Raw genomic sequence first — 13124 nt, 5'->3', positions numbered from 1 at the left:
CCGAGCAACTAGGCCCGTGAGCCACAATTACTGAGCCTGCGCGTCTGGAGCCTGTGCTCCGCAACAAGAGAGGCTGCGATAGTGAAAGGCCCGCGCACCGCGATGAAGAGTGGGCCCCACTTGCCACAACTAGAGAAAGCCCTCGCACAGAAACGAAGACTCAACACAGCCAAAAATAAATAAATAAATAAATAAATAAATAATTTAAAAAAAAAAAGTTACCGTTCTTATCTGACTCAAACTTAGCTGGGTGTCCTGTACTTTAAAAAAAAAAAAAAAAAAACCTTAGTATTAAAAATAATATGGTGCTCACTGAGAAAGAAATACATAGATAAACAATAGAATAGAGCCCAGAGATACACATACATGTGCATACACACAACACACACAAAGACACTTGATTCGTGATAAAGATGGGTACCACAAAGCACAGATTATTTAGCAGATGTTGTGTAGACCTCTCACTACCTCAACTGTTACCACCTTGTCAAAACCACCACAGTCCTTCACCTTCCACCACAGTCCTTCACCTTGATTCCCATAAAAGACTCCTATCTGGTTTCCTTTTCTTTCGATAATCTTCAGTCTATTTAATAGTGATCCTGTTAAAACATAATCAAATCATGCTTGCACTTTTATTTTTTATTTTTCCAGCTTTATTGGGATAAAATTTGACATATAACATTATATAGGTTTAAGGTATATAGGGTTGATTCAATACACTTATATATTATAAAATGATTACCATCACAGTGTTCATGCTTGTGTTTTTAAAATATGAACTACTTATATGAAGACACAAAGACTTTCTCTGGTCCCATCAGATTAGGCAGAGAATAATAGCTAGTAATTATTGCACACTTTCTATTATTAGGCACTATATGATTTACACATAATCTTCACTTAAGATTACACATATCACTTGAGATTCCACATAATTAATCACTTAATCTTCACAACAAACCTGTGAAATAGGCACTATTAATCCCCTCATTTTAAAGAGTCATGGAGTTGAAGTGGTTTACCAAAGGTCACAAGTTACCTCTCTGTGTACAGACAGAGCTGGGATTTGAACCCTGGAGTTCCAGCTCCAGAATATTTGAGCAAGGTCTGCAGCACAGAAAGATTTGTTTCCTAAGACTTTTAGATCCTCCACATAGTTTTAATTAATTAGAAAATTAAGTCATGATGTTCATAATTGATTTTACAGGTATTATTCAATTAAATGGTAGGAAGGAATTATTACAAAATTCATTACAAAATCCAGCATGTTGCCTGACCCAGCTTTCTGATATCTGCCTGGGTTCTACCGCACTGCTCTTTACATTATTCTCCTCTGCAGCAGGCACGGGAGACCTTTCCTTGGTTCCTCCATCCGCCATGAGAGGTCAGACTGACAAGGAGGCCTGCATATTCCAGGTCTGTCCAACACCTGGCTGTTGATGCAGCAGCGCAGGTGTGGAGGTGGGACAACACATCACTTGGTTTTGCTGGAGCAGAGAAAGGCTGGAAAGGGAGGCTACCATGGGCAATAGAGTGACGTGGGCTGAAGGGATTCAGTTTGCGGGACTCAGCTTACAGTAACCTGAAAGCCACTAAAAAAGCAAGAAGAGTAGTGCAAAGTGCAGGATGGACTGCAGAATGTGTGTGTGTGTGAAAAAGAGAGAGAGAGAGAGAACACTGAATGTGTCCAAGACTCTCCTCTGTGTTGAACAAACCATGTATTTAGACAGGCCCTGCCCAGAGCACCTCAATCATCTAAATTAGCTAAGAAATTGGAGACGTGTTAACCCAACCTTAAAGGCAAATACTGACCTGTGTGGCCATGACCTAAAGAAAAGACATAATTAAATTCTAAACATGAAAAACTGAACGCATCATTCAACTTTTGGGTTGAGGCTTTGAGGAGTCTGGTAGGTAGGAAGGGAACTGATGCTATATTTGTTACTGATAACCAATATTATTTCTTTTATTCCAGTTTTACTGAGAATATAATTGACACATAACACTGTATAAGTTTAAGACATACAACATAATGACTTGATATATGTATATACTGCGAAATGATCACCACAATAAGTTCAGTCAACATCCATCACCTCACATAAACACAATTTTTTTCTTGTGATGAGAACTTTTAAGATCTATTCTCTTAGCAACTTTCAAATATATAATACAGTATTGTCAACTGTAGTCACCGTGGTAGATATTACATCCCCAGAATTTATCTTATAACTGGAAGTTTGTACCTTTTGACCACCTTCACCCTTTTCCCCCACTCCCTGACCCCCTATGACAACTGACAATATTTCATTTGAAATTTAACAAGCGTGTATCAAGAGCCTTCTAGGTTTATTACAGATAATATTAATTGAATGTTCAATACATGTGCCAGACACTGAGCTATCTACTTGACCTGAATTATCTCATTTGACCTTACTATAACCCTGTGGAATAAGGAATTACTATCTTCATTTTATAGATGGGGAAATTGAGACTCACCTAGATTCCCACAAAAGCCTCCTATCTGGTCTTCCCGCAATTTCTTTTGATGCTCTTCAGTCTATTTAACAGTGATCCTGTTAAAACATAGTCAAATCATGATATCAAAGAGAAGAATAAGGATTTTAATTCAAGCCCAATTCCAAAACCTGGGCCTTTTAGTAATGAAAGATTTGCTCATTTGAAAAGATTAAGTACAAAAAATAATAGAGTAATTAAGAATAAAAGAGTGGGACTTCCCTGGTGGCACAGTGGTTAAGAATCTGCTGCCAATGCAGGGAACACAGGTTCGAACCCTGGTCCGGGAAGATCCCACATGCCATGGAGCAACTAAGCCCATGTGCCACAACTACTGAGCCTGCGCTCTAGAGTCCGCGAGCCACAACTACTGAGCCCGTGTGCCACAACTACTGAAGCTCGTGCACCTAGAGCTCGTGCTCCGCAACAAGAGAAGCCACTGCAATGAGAAGCCCACACACCACAATGAAGAGTAGCCCCCACTCACTGCAACTAGAGAAAGCCTGCACGCAGCAACGAAGATCCAACGCAGCCAAAAACAAATAAATAAATAAATAAATTTATAAAAAAAAAAAAACCAGAATAAAAGAGTGAACATCTATGTCCCCACTACCCAGCTTAAGAATAAAACATTACAAATACAGTTAGGCTCCTATGTTCATTTCACTCTCTCCCTCCCAGAGATGACCATAAACCTGAATTTGGTGTTTATCACTTATGAGTATCCCTTTGTATTTTTCTACATATGTTGATGTACTTAAATAATATATGATATTGTTTTGTATGCTTATCTAAACTTTAAATAATGATACACTGCAAGTATCCTTTTACAATTTGATTTTTCACTCATTATGGTGTGAAATTTATCAGATTAATAACTTTAGCTCTAGCTTATTTATATTCTCTGCTATATAATATCCCACTTCATGAACACATCATGATATATTATTTATTCTTTTGTTGATGAGCATTTAATTCATCATTGACTTTTATAATTACAAATAATGCTACAATGAACATACTTGTATTTTTCTTCTTGTGCAAGAATTTGTCCAGAATAACTAGAATTGTTGGGTCATAACACCCTCACATTTTCAAATTTACTTGCTGTTGTAGAATTACTCCAAAGTGATTGCTGTAGTTGCCACTTCCATCACCAGTGCATGGAAGGATCTGCTGCCCACATCTTACCAGCATTTGGTTTGATGAGACTTGTTAATTTCTGTCACTCTGAAAAGTATGAAATGGCTTCCAATTGTGGTTTTAATTTGAAATTTTTCTCATCACCAGTAAGGCTGAGCTGCTTTTCAAAGGTTATTTGACTACTTAGGTTTCCTTTTCTGTGATTTGTCTGTTCATCAACTTGAGCCAAAAAGGTGTAAACACACAACTCCTCCTGAGGACAAAAAACTGGAACTCAGGGTTCAGTATTAAAGATATTCACTACTGTCTGTGGAAGTGCATTTTCGGCTTCCCAAGGCACCCCGTTCCCCTTTGCGAGTACAGCCTGGGTACACAATGTCACCATCCTTTGTCTTATTTCATCAAACAAGCCGTCTGACAGTTCTCCCATCCTCTAGCTTTCTCCTGGCTTCAGTCCATCTACTCCAGGATGACCCAGGGTCTTGGTGCTCTGACCAGGTGTCAGGCATGAGCCTCTGCGGTGGGAGAGCTGAATTCAGGACTTCGGTACCCCAGAGACCTCCTGGACCCTTGTAACATCAATTGGCGAGAGCTCTCCCAGAGACCTCCATCTCAACGTTAAGACCCATCTCCAGTCAATGACCAGCAAGCTCCATTGCTGGACACCCCATGCCAAACAACTAGCAAGACAGGAACACAACCCCACCCATTAGCAGAGAGACTGCCTAAAATCATAATAAGTTCACAGACACCCCAAAACACACCACCGGACATGGTCCTGACCACCAGAAAGACAAGATCCAGCCTCATCCATCAGAACACAGGCACCAGTCCCCTCCACCAAGAAGCCTAAACAACCCATTAAACCAACCTTAGCCACTAGGGGCAGACACCAAAAACAATGGGAACTATGAACCTGCAGCTTGTGAAAAGGAAACCCCAAACACAGTACATTAAGCAAAATGAGAAGACAGAAATACACAGCAGATGAAGAAGCAAGGTAAAGACCCACCAGACCAAACAAATGAAGAGGAAATAGGCAGTCTACCTGAAAAAGAATTCAGAGTAATGATAGTAAAGATGATCCAAAATCTTGGAAATAGAATGGAGAAAATACAACAAAAAATTAACAAGGACTGAGAAAAACTAAAGAGCAAACAAACAATGATGAACAACACAATAAATGAAATTTAAAATTCTCTAGAAGGAATCAATAGGAGAATGACTGAGGCACAAGAACAGATAAGTGATCTGGAAGATAAAATAGTGGAAATAACTACCACAGAGCAGAATAAAGAAAAAAGAATGAAAAGAATTGAAGACATTCTCAGAGACCTCTGGGACAACATTAAATGCACCAACATTCGAATTATAGGGGTCCCAGAAGAAGAAGAGAAAAAGAAAGGGACTGAGAAAATATGTGAACAGATTATAGTTGAAAACTTCCCTGGAAAGAAAATAGTCAATCAAGTCCAGGAAGCACAGAGAGTCCCATACAGGATAAATCCAAGGAGAAACATGCCAAGACACATATTAATCAAACTATCAAAAATTAAATACAAAGAAAAAATATTAAAAGCAGCAAGGGAAAAGCAACAAATAACACACAAGGGAATCCCCGTAAGGTTAACAGCTGATCATCAGAGTTCAGCAGAAACTCTGCAAGCCAGAAGGGAGTGGCAGGACATTCTTAAAGTGATGAAAGGCAAAAACCTACAACCAAGATTACTCTACCCAGCAAGGATCTCATTCAGATTCGACAGAGAAATTAAAACATTTACAGACAAGCAAAAGGTAAGAGAACTCAGCACCACCAAACCAGCTTTACAACAAATGCTAAAGGAACTTCTCTAGGCAGGAAGCACAAGAGATGGAAAAGGTCTACAATAACAAACCAAAAACAATTAAGCAAATGGTAATAGAAACATACATACCGATAATTACCTTAAATGTAAGTGGATTACATGCTCCAACCAAAAGACATAGACTGGTTGAATGGATACAAAAACAAGACCCATATATATACTGTCTACAAGAGACCCACTTCAGACCTAGGGACACATTCAGACTGAAAGTGAGGAGTTGGAAAAAGATATTCCATGCAAATGGAAATCAAAAGAAAGCTGGAGTAGCAATTCTCATATCAGACAGAATAGACTTTAAAATAAAGACTATTACAAGAGACAAGGAAAGACACTACATAATGATCAAGGGATCAGTCCAAGAAGAAGATATAACAATTGTAAATATTTATGCACCCAACATAGGAGCACCTCAATACATAAAGCAAATACTAAGAGCCAAAAAAGGGGAAATCGACAGTAACACAATAATTGTAGGGGACATTAACACCCCACATTAACCAATGGACAGATCAACCAAAATGAAAATAAATAAGGAAACACAAGCTTTAAATGATACATTATACAAGATGGACTTAACTGATATTTATAGGACATTCCATCCAAAAAAAACAGAACACACTTTCTTCTCATGTGCTCATGGAACATTCTCCAGGATAGATCATATCTTGGGTCACAAATCAAGCCTTGGTAAATTTAAGAAAATTGAAATTGTATCAAGAATCTTTTCTGACCACAACGCTATAAGACTAGATATCAATTACAGGAAAAAAAAAACAGTAAAAAATACAAACACATGGAGGATAAACAATACACTACTAAGTACCAAGAGATCACTGAAGTAATCAAAGAGGAAATCAAAAAACACCTGGAAACAAATGACAATGAAAACACAATGACCCAAAACCTATGGGAGCAGCAAAAGCAGTTCTAACAGGGAAGTTTATATCAATACAATCCTACTCAAGAAACCAGAAACATCTCAAATAAACAACTTAGCCTTACACCTAAAGCAATTAGAGAAAGAAGAACAAAAAAACCCCAAAGTTAGCAGAAGGGAAAAAAAAATCATAAAGATCAGATCAGAAATAAATGAAAAAGAAATGAAGTAAACGATAGCAAAGATCAATAAAACTAAAAGCTGGTTCTTTGAGAAGATAAATAAAATTGGTAAACCATTAGTCAGACTCATCAAGAAAAAAGGGAGACGACTCAAATCAATAGAATTAGAAATGAAAAAGGAGAAGTAACAACTGACACTGCAGAAATACAAAGGATCATGAGAGATTACTACAAGCAACTATATGCCAATAAAATGGACAACCTGGAAGAAATGGACAAATTCTTAGAAAAGCACAACATTCCGAGAATGAACCAGGAAGAAATAGGAAATATAAACAGACCAATCACAAGCACTGAAATTGGGACTGTGATTAAAAATCTTCCCACAAACAAAAGTCCAGGACCAGATGGCTTCACAGGTGAATTCTCTCAAACATTTAGAGAAGAGCTAACATCTATCTTTCTCAAACTCTTCCAAAATATAGCAGAGGGAGGAACACCCCCAAACTCATTCTACAAGGCCACATTACCCTGATACCAAAACCAGACACAGATGTCACAAAAAAAGAAAACTACAGGCCAATATCACTGATGAACATACATGCAAAAATTCTCAACAAAATACTAGTAAACAGAATCCAACAGCACATTAAAAGAATCATACACCATGATCAAGTGGGGTTTATCCCAGGAATGCAAGGATTCTTCAATATACGTAAATCAATAATGTGATACACCATATTAACAAATTGAAGGATAAAAACCATATAATCATCTCAATAGATGTAGAAAAAGCTTTCGACAAAATTGAACACCCATTTATCATAAAAACCCTCTAGAAAGTAGGCATAGAGGGAACCTACCTCAACATAATAAAGGCCATAAATGACAAACCCACAGCCAACATCATTCTCAGTGGTGAAAAACGGAAACCATTTCCACTAAGATCAGGAATAAGACATGGTTGCCCACTCTCACCACTATTATTCAACATAGTTTTGGAAGTTTTAGCCACAGCAATCAGAGACAAAAAAGAAATAAAAGGAATCCAATTTGGAAAAGAAGAAGTAAAACTGTCACTGTTTGCAGATGACATGATACGAAACATAGAGAATCCTAAAGATGCTACCAGAAAACTACTAGAGTTCATCAATGAATGTGGTAAAGTAGCAGGATACAAAATTAATGAACAGAAATCTCTTGCATTCTTATACACTAATGATGAAAAATCTGAAAGTGAAATTAAGAAAACAGTCCCATTTACTACTGCAACAAAAAGAATAAAATACCTAGGAATAAATCTACCTAAGAAGACAAAAGACCTGTATGCAGAAAAGTGTAAGACACTGATGAAAGAAATTAAAGATGATACAAATAGATGGAGAGATATACCATGTTCTTGGATTGGAAGATCAACATTGTGAAAATGACTATATTACACAAAGCAATCTACAGATTCAATGCAATCCCCATCAAACTACCAATGGCATTTCTCCCAGAAATGAACAAAAAATTTCACAATTTGTATGGAAACACAAAAGATCCCAAATAGCCAAAGCAAACTTGAGAAAGAAAAACAAACTGGAGCAATCAGGCTCCCTGACTTCAGACTATACTACAAAGCTACAATAATCAAGACAGTACGATACTGACACAAAAACAGAAATATAGATCAATGGACCAGGATAGAAAGCCCAGAGATAAACCCACGCACATATGGTCACTCTATCTTTGATAAAGGAGGCAAGAATATACAACGGAGAAAAGACAGCCTCTTCAGTAAGTGATGCTGGAAAAACTGGACAGCTACAAGTAAAAGAATGAAATTAGAACACTCCTTAACACCATACAGAAAAATAAACTCAAAATGGATTAAAGATCTAGATGTAAGGCCAGACACTATCAAACTCTTAGGGGAAAACATAGGCAGAATACTCTATGACATAAATCACAGCAAGATCCTTTTTGACCCACCTCCTAGAGAAATGGAAATAAAAACAAAAATAAACACATGGGACCTAATGAAACTTAAAAACTTTTGCACAGCAAAGGAAACCATAAACAAGACAAAAAGACAACACTCAGAATGCGAGAAAATATTTGCAAATAAAGCAACTGACAAAGGATTAATCTCCAGAATATACAAGCAGCTCATGCAGCTCAATATCCAAAAAACAAAAAACCCAATCCAAAAATGGGCAGAAGACCTAAATAGACATTTCTCCAAAGAAGATATACAGATTGCCAACAAACACATGAAAGGATGCTCAACATCACTAATCATTAGAGCAATGCAAATCAAAACTACAATGAGGTATTACCTCACACCCATCAGAACAGCCATCATCAAAGAGTCTACAAACAATAAATGCAGGAGAAGTTGTGGAGAAAAGGGAACCCTCTTGCACTGTTGATGGGAATGTAAATTGATACAGCCACTATGGAGAAGAGTATGGAGGTTCCTTAAATAACTAAAAATAGAACTATATGACCCAGCAATCTCACTACTGGGCATATACCCTGAGAAAACCATATTTCAAAAAGAGTCATGTAACACAATGTTCTCTGCAGCACTATTTACAACAGCCAGGACATGGAAGCAACCTAAGTGTCCATTGACAGATGAATGGATAAAGAAGATGTGACACATATATACAATGGAATATTACTCAGCCATAAAAAGAAAGAAAATTGAGTTATTTGTAGTGAGGTGGATGGACCTAGCGTCAGTCATACATAGTGAAGTAATTCAGAAAGAGAGAAACAAATACCATATGCTAACACATATATATGGAATCAGAAAAAAAAAAAAGGTTCTGAAGAACCTAGGGCAGGACAGGAATAAGGACGCAGACGTAGAGAATGGACTTGAGGAGACAGGGAGGGGGAAGGGGATGCTGGGACGAAGTGAGAGAGTGGCATGGACATATATACACTACCAAATGTAAAATAGATAGCTAGGGGGAAGCAGCCGCATAGTAGAGGGAGATCAGCTCGGGGCTTTGTGACCACCTAGAGGGGTGGGATAGGGAGGACAGGAGGGAGACGCAAGCAGGAGGGGATATGGGGATATACGTATACGTATAGCTGATTCACTTTGTTATACAGCAGAAACTAACCAACAATGTAAAGCAATTATACTCCAATAAAGATGTTAAAAAAAAAAAAACTCACTACAAGGACAGACAGACAAGGAAAAACATTAGCAACTCTGCAAGGTAAGTTGAAAGAAGAATGGAGTCAATGGGTAAGGGAAAGCTTCCTGTGGGAGACAACCCTTAGGCTAACGGCTTGAGAATTAATTGCAGCCATGTACAGAGGGGAGAGCATTCTATAGTGAGGAAACAGTATCTGCAAAACCATGGAGGAAGGGAAGAACCTGCTGTGTCCAAGAATATAACAACCAGCTCTAACTGGTTGGAACAGAGGCTTCTTAAGGCAGACAAGTGACTAAGAAGGGGGAGTGGCAACCAGATGTTGAAGGCCTTATATTCTGCACTAAGGAACTACTTGCCCGGAGGTCCCAGGGAATCACTTGAGGATTGTAAGCAGGGGTGTGTCAGAATCATATCTGCACTCTAGGGTGCAGATATGAGGTGAAGAGGGAAGGGCTGAAATAGAGGCAGGACTGTTAGCAATGAGAACAGTTTGAAGGCTACTGCAATACTGCTGAGAGCCTACACCAAGGCAGTATCAGAAATGCCAGAAGAAGGAACTACATTTAGGAGAAACCTGGACTAGGGAATCAATAGAACTGATGGCCTTTTTAAAGGATACTGTTGGGGTCTGAAGAGTTTATAAATAGCATTCCCTTTTCCAAGCCTGAGTTCAGAACCAGTTAAGACATAAACATAGGTGACAGGCAGATGAATATTGAAATATCAGCCTTATTACTGATAAAGCCTACATAGGAGGATAGGTCTCAGGTATTCAGCACAATGGACTTACTAATATCAGACATGAGAAGAGAACACACATCTATGCAGGCACAGGCAGCCCTGGACACCTGGAGGACAACCATCCCTTAGGGGCCTGTCAGGGAGAATGTAAACCCTCTGCAGGCAGGCAGATGGCAAACAAGGGGTAGAGGAGAGGCCTCAGCCACTCATGCTCAGTTAGTTCACCAAAACTTACCAACCAGATGAATCATTCCTCCTCCTCCAGGGAGGAATGAGTGTCAAGTGTGTGGAGGAAAAGGGCAGCCTAGAAAAAGGGGGATCTGATGACCCTACCCACCCCCCTCAATTTGAGGAAAGAAGAGACACTCATCTCCAACAGATAAGAAAAATTACATCTTGTTTTGGAAAGTGGCTATGGAATAGTGGAGTCAGTCAGAGCTGGGTTCCAGGCCTGCCCCATCACCTCGTAGTTGTGTGACTTCAGATAGACTATTTATAATAATACAGCTAGTTCTTATGGAAGAATTACTAATTCTAATTACTATCTCTATCATAAATGCTTTTCATACATAAACTCACCTGATATTTACATCAACTCCATGAAGAAAATACTGTAAGTATCCTGATTTTACAGATATGTAAACTAAAGAGTTTAAGCTTTTTCTCAAGGTCACCTAACAAGTACGTGACAAGGCCAAGGCTCGAATCCTAGACTCTCTGACTCCAGAGATTTGTATTCAATTAGGACATCTCTCAACACATAAAAGGCTGGTCCCAGCTCTTGGCACCTTGTAAACACTCCATTTTTATTAATATTGCAATTCTATAATGGTCAGATCTTCACAGAAGAAAGGGTAGAGTCTTGAGGTACTGGTTAGAAACATTTAATAAATGCAAGAGAAGCAACATATCTCCAACCAGTCATTTTGGAGGACAGTATACATCCACTTTGAATGGTAAAGGAAACATTGTTCTTGTAGGTCTACTGCTAGAGATGTTTACATTCATCTGTAAAGGAATAGAAACAGCACACCTGGGGAACAGAAAGGAAAATGATGTGACTGGCAGAGATATATCCCCACTAGGGTATGGTGGGTAAAAGAAGTGTGTGCATGTGCTGAGGGGCCAACTGCGGACACAAGGCCACTCTATTACTCTATTATATGTTTAACTTTATTTCCAAGAAGAAATAATCAACTTGGGACAAGAACTACTTCACACCCCAAACAGTGATTGTGTGCTTATAAGAACTTTTATTTTGGGTAAGGTGTGCAAAATATTCTTCACTCCCAAATCATGAGTGGTTTTATTAACTGGCAGAGGGATGAGTTGAATTAATGAGGTGTGATTACAATTGGTGCCGTATCTCAGATAGTAAGAATAATGTTTAGAGCAGACATGGTTTCTCTCTAAAACAAGCTAGGCCCAGGTGAGGCAGGAAAGAGCCAAATGTTTCTCAGCCCAGCAATGATGGGACTTATTCTAAAAACTGCAAGGCCAAAGCCAAGCTGGATGGGGGACATATTCCTTCTCCTATGAGACTGAACTGTGTGGTTTCTAAGAAAAATGAATGCTTACCCTGGCGAGGTGGCTTAGTTATTAAGGAGCTGAGTAAGAAAATTGGCCATGGAAGCTTCTTCCTAGGGAAACAGATCCTCATTCAGAGCACCCACACTGACCCTCACGTATGGGACCAGAGGCCACCCCACATCTCCTCACAGCCCTTGGGGAAGCCTGAGACACTGGTCATTGTTGCAGGTGCAGGAAGCCCCCAACAGGCAAAGCTGCTGCCTGAATCCCACAGAGTGTGGTTTGGGAGTGTGCCTGATTCAGGAGCTTGAAGAGGGGGTGCCCCGTGGGAGTGGAGATTGGAGAGAAGGAGGAAACGCCCTCCTAGCAAAATTCTAAGCCTGAAAAGTCCTCCCCATTTGTGCAGTTCTGAGTAAGACAAAGCTCACACAGAACAACTCTTCTGAGACTCCCTTGTCCCTTCAATAAAAATTTCATAAACTTGCCTAATAGTCTGATAAGGTTTATCAAGCAGAGACCAGAGCAGCAGGGAAACTCCAGAAGGAGGAGGGATTCATCCACTTCCATCCTCCAGCAGAACTCCACCAGAGACAGGCTGGAGGGCCGTCTTTCCCTGCTTCTCCGTGGAACACTAAATGGAATGGACGGGGGCAGGGAGAAGACCCCCGTGTCCTGAGGAATGCTGTGCTCCCTAATGGTGTCCCTCTACCCAGGTTAGGGAGGAACAACCTTTGGGGTAGAACAGAAGGGGTGCTGATAGCCTGTGTCCCACACAATCGCTAAGGTAGCACATGACACTCCTCTTGCTACCTCCCCAGCTAGACACATCCGAGTTGGGAGGAGGTAAGATCAAACGGAAGAGGAGCAGGAAGGGTAGGACAACTTACTAAATTCTCCAAGCGCATGTCAGGCATTGAGTAAGACAGTGATCCTGGACCTAAACACAAGAGAAACAAAAAAAACATTTAACAAATCTGAAATCCTGTGAGCCAGCAGCTAGATTCAAGCCATTACCCTTTCTAGAATCTCATCCACTGAGCTTCTGCCAGAATTATTTTCAGGAAAAAATCAGAGCCTTAGGGCTTTCCCTGCCCCTCAAGATATCTCT

The 13124-nt window shown here is 39.5% G+C and overlaps 1 long non-coding RNA gene across 1 annotated transcript in view; it reads right to left on the bottom strand.

Annotated features, from left to right (window-relative positions):
- The window catches only part of LOC309612486, a 56445-nt gene that overhangs the window by 9681 nt on the left and 33640 nt on the right, over positions 1–13124 (bottom strand). Inside the window, exon 2 of the long non-coding RNA XR_014235187.1 lies at positions 285–12953. This is a non-coding gene — a long non-coding RNA (uncharacterized lncRNA). The remainder of the gene's footprint in view (positions 1–284; positions 12954–13124) is intronic.

Source organism: Balaenoptera borealis (genome assembly GCF_965194805.1).
Source record: "Balaenoptera borealis genome assembly, chromosome: 15".
Lineage (NCBI taxonomy): Eukaryota > Metazoa > Chordata > Mammalia > Artiodactyla > Balaenopteridae > Balaenoptera > Balaenoptera borealis.
The sequence above is the reverse complement of the archived record's forward strand: the minus strand, read 5'-3'. Positions and strand labels throughout refer to the sequence as shown.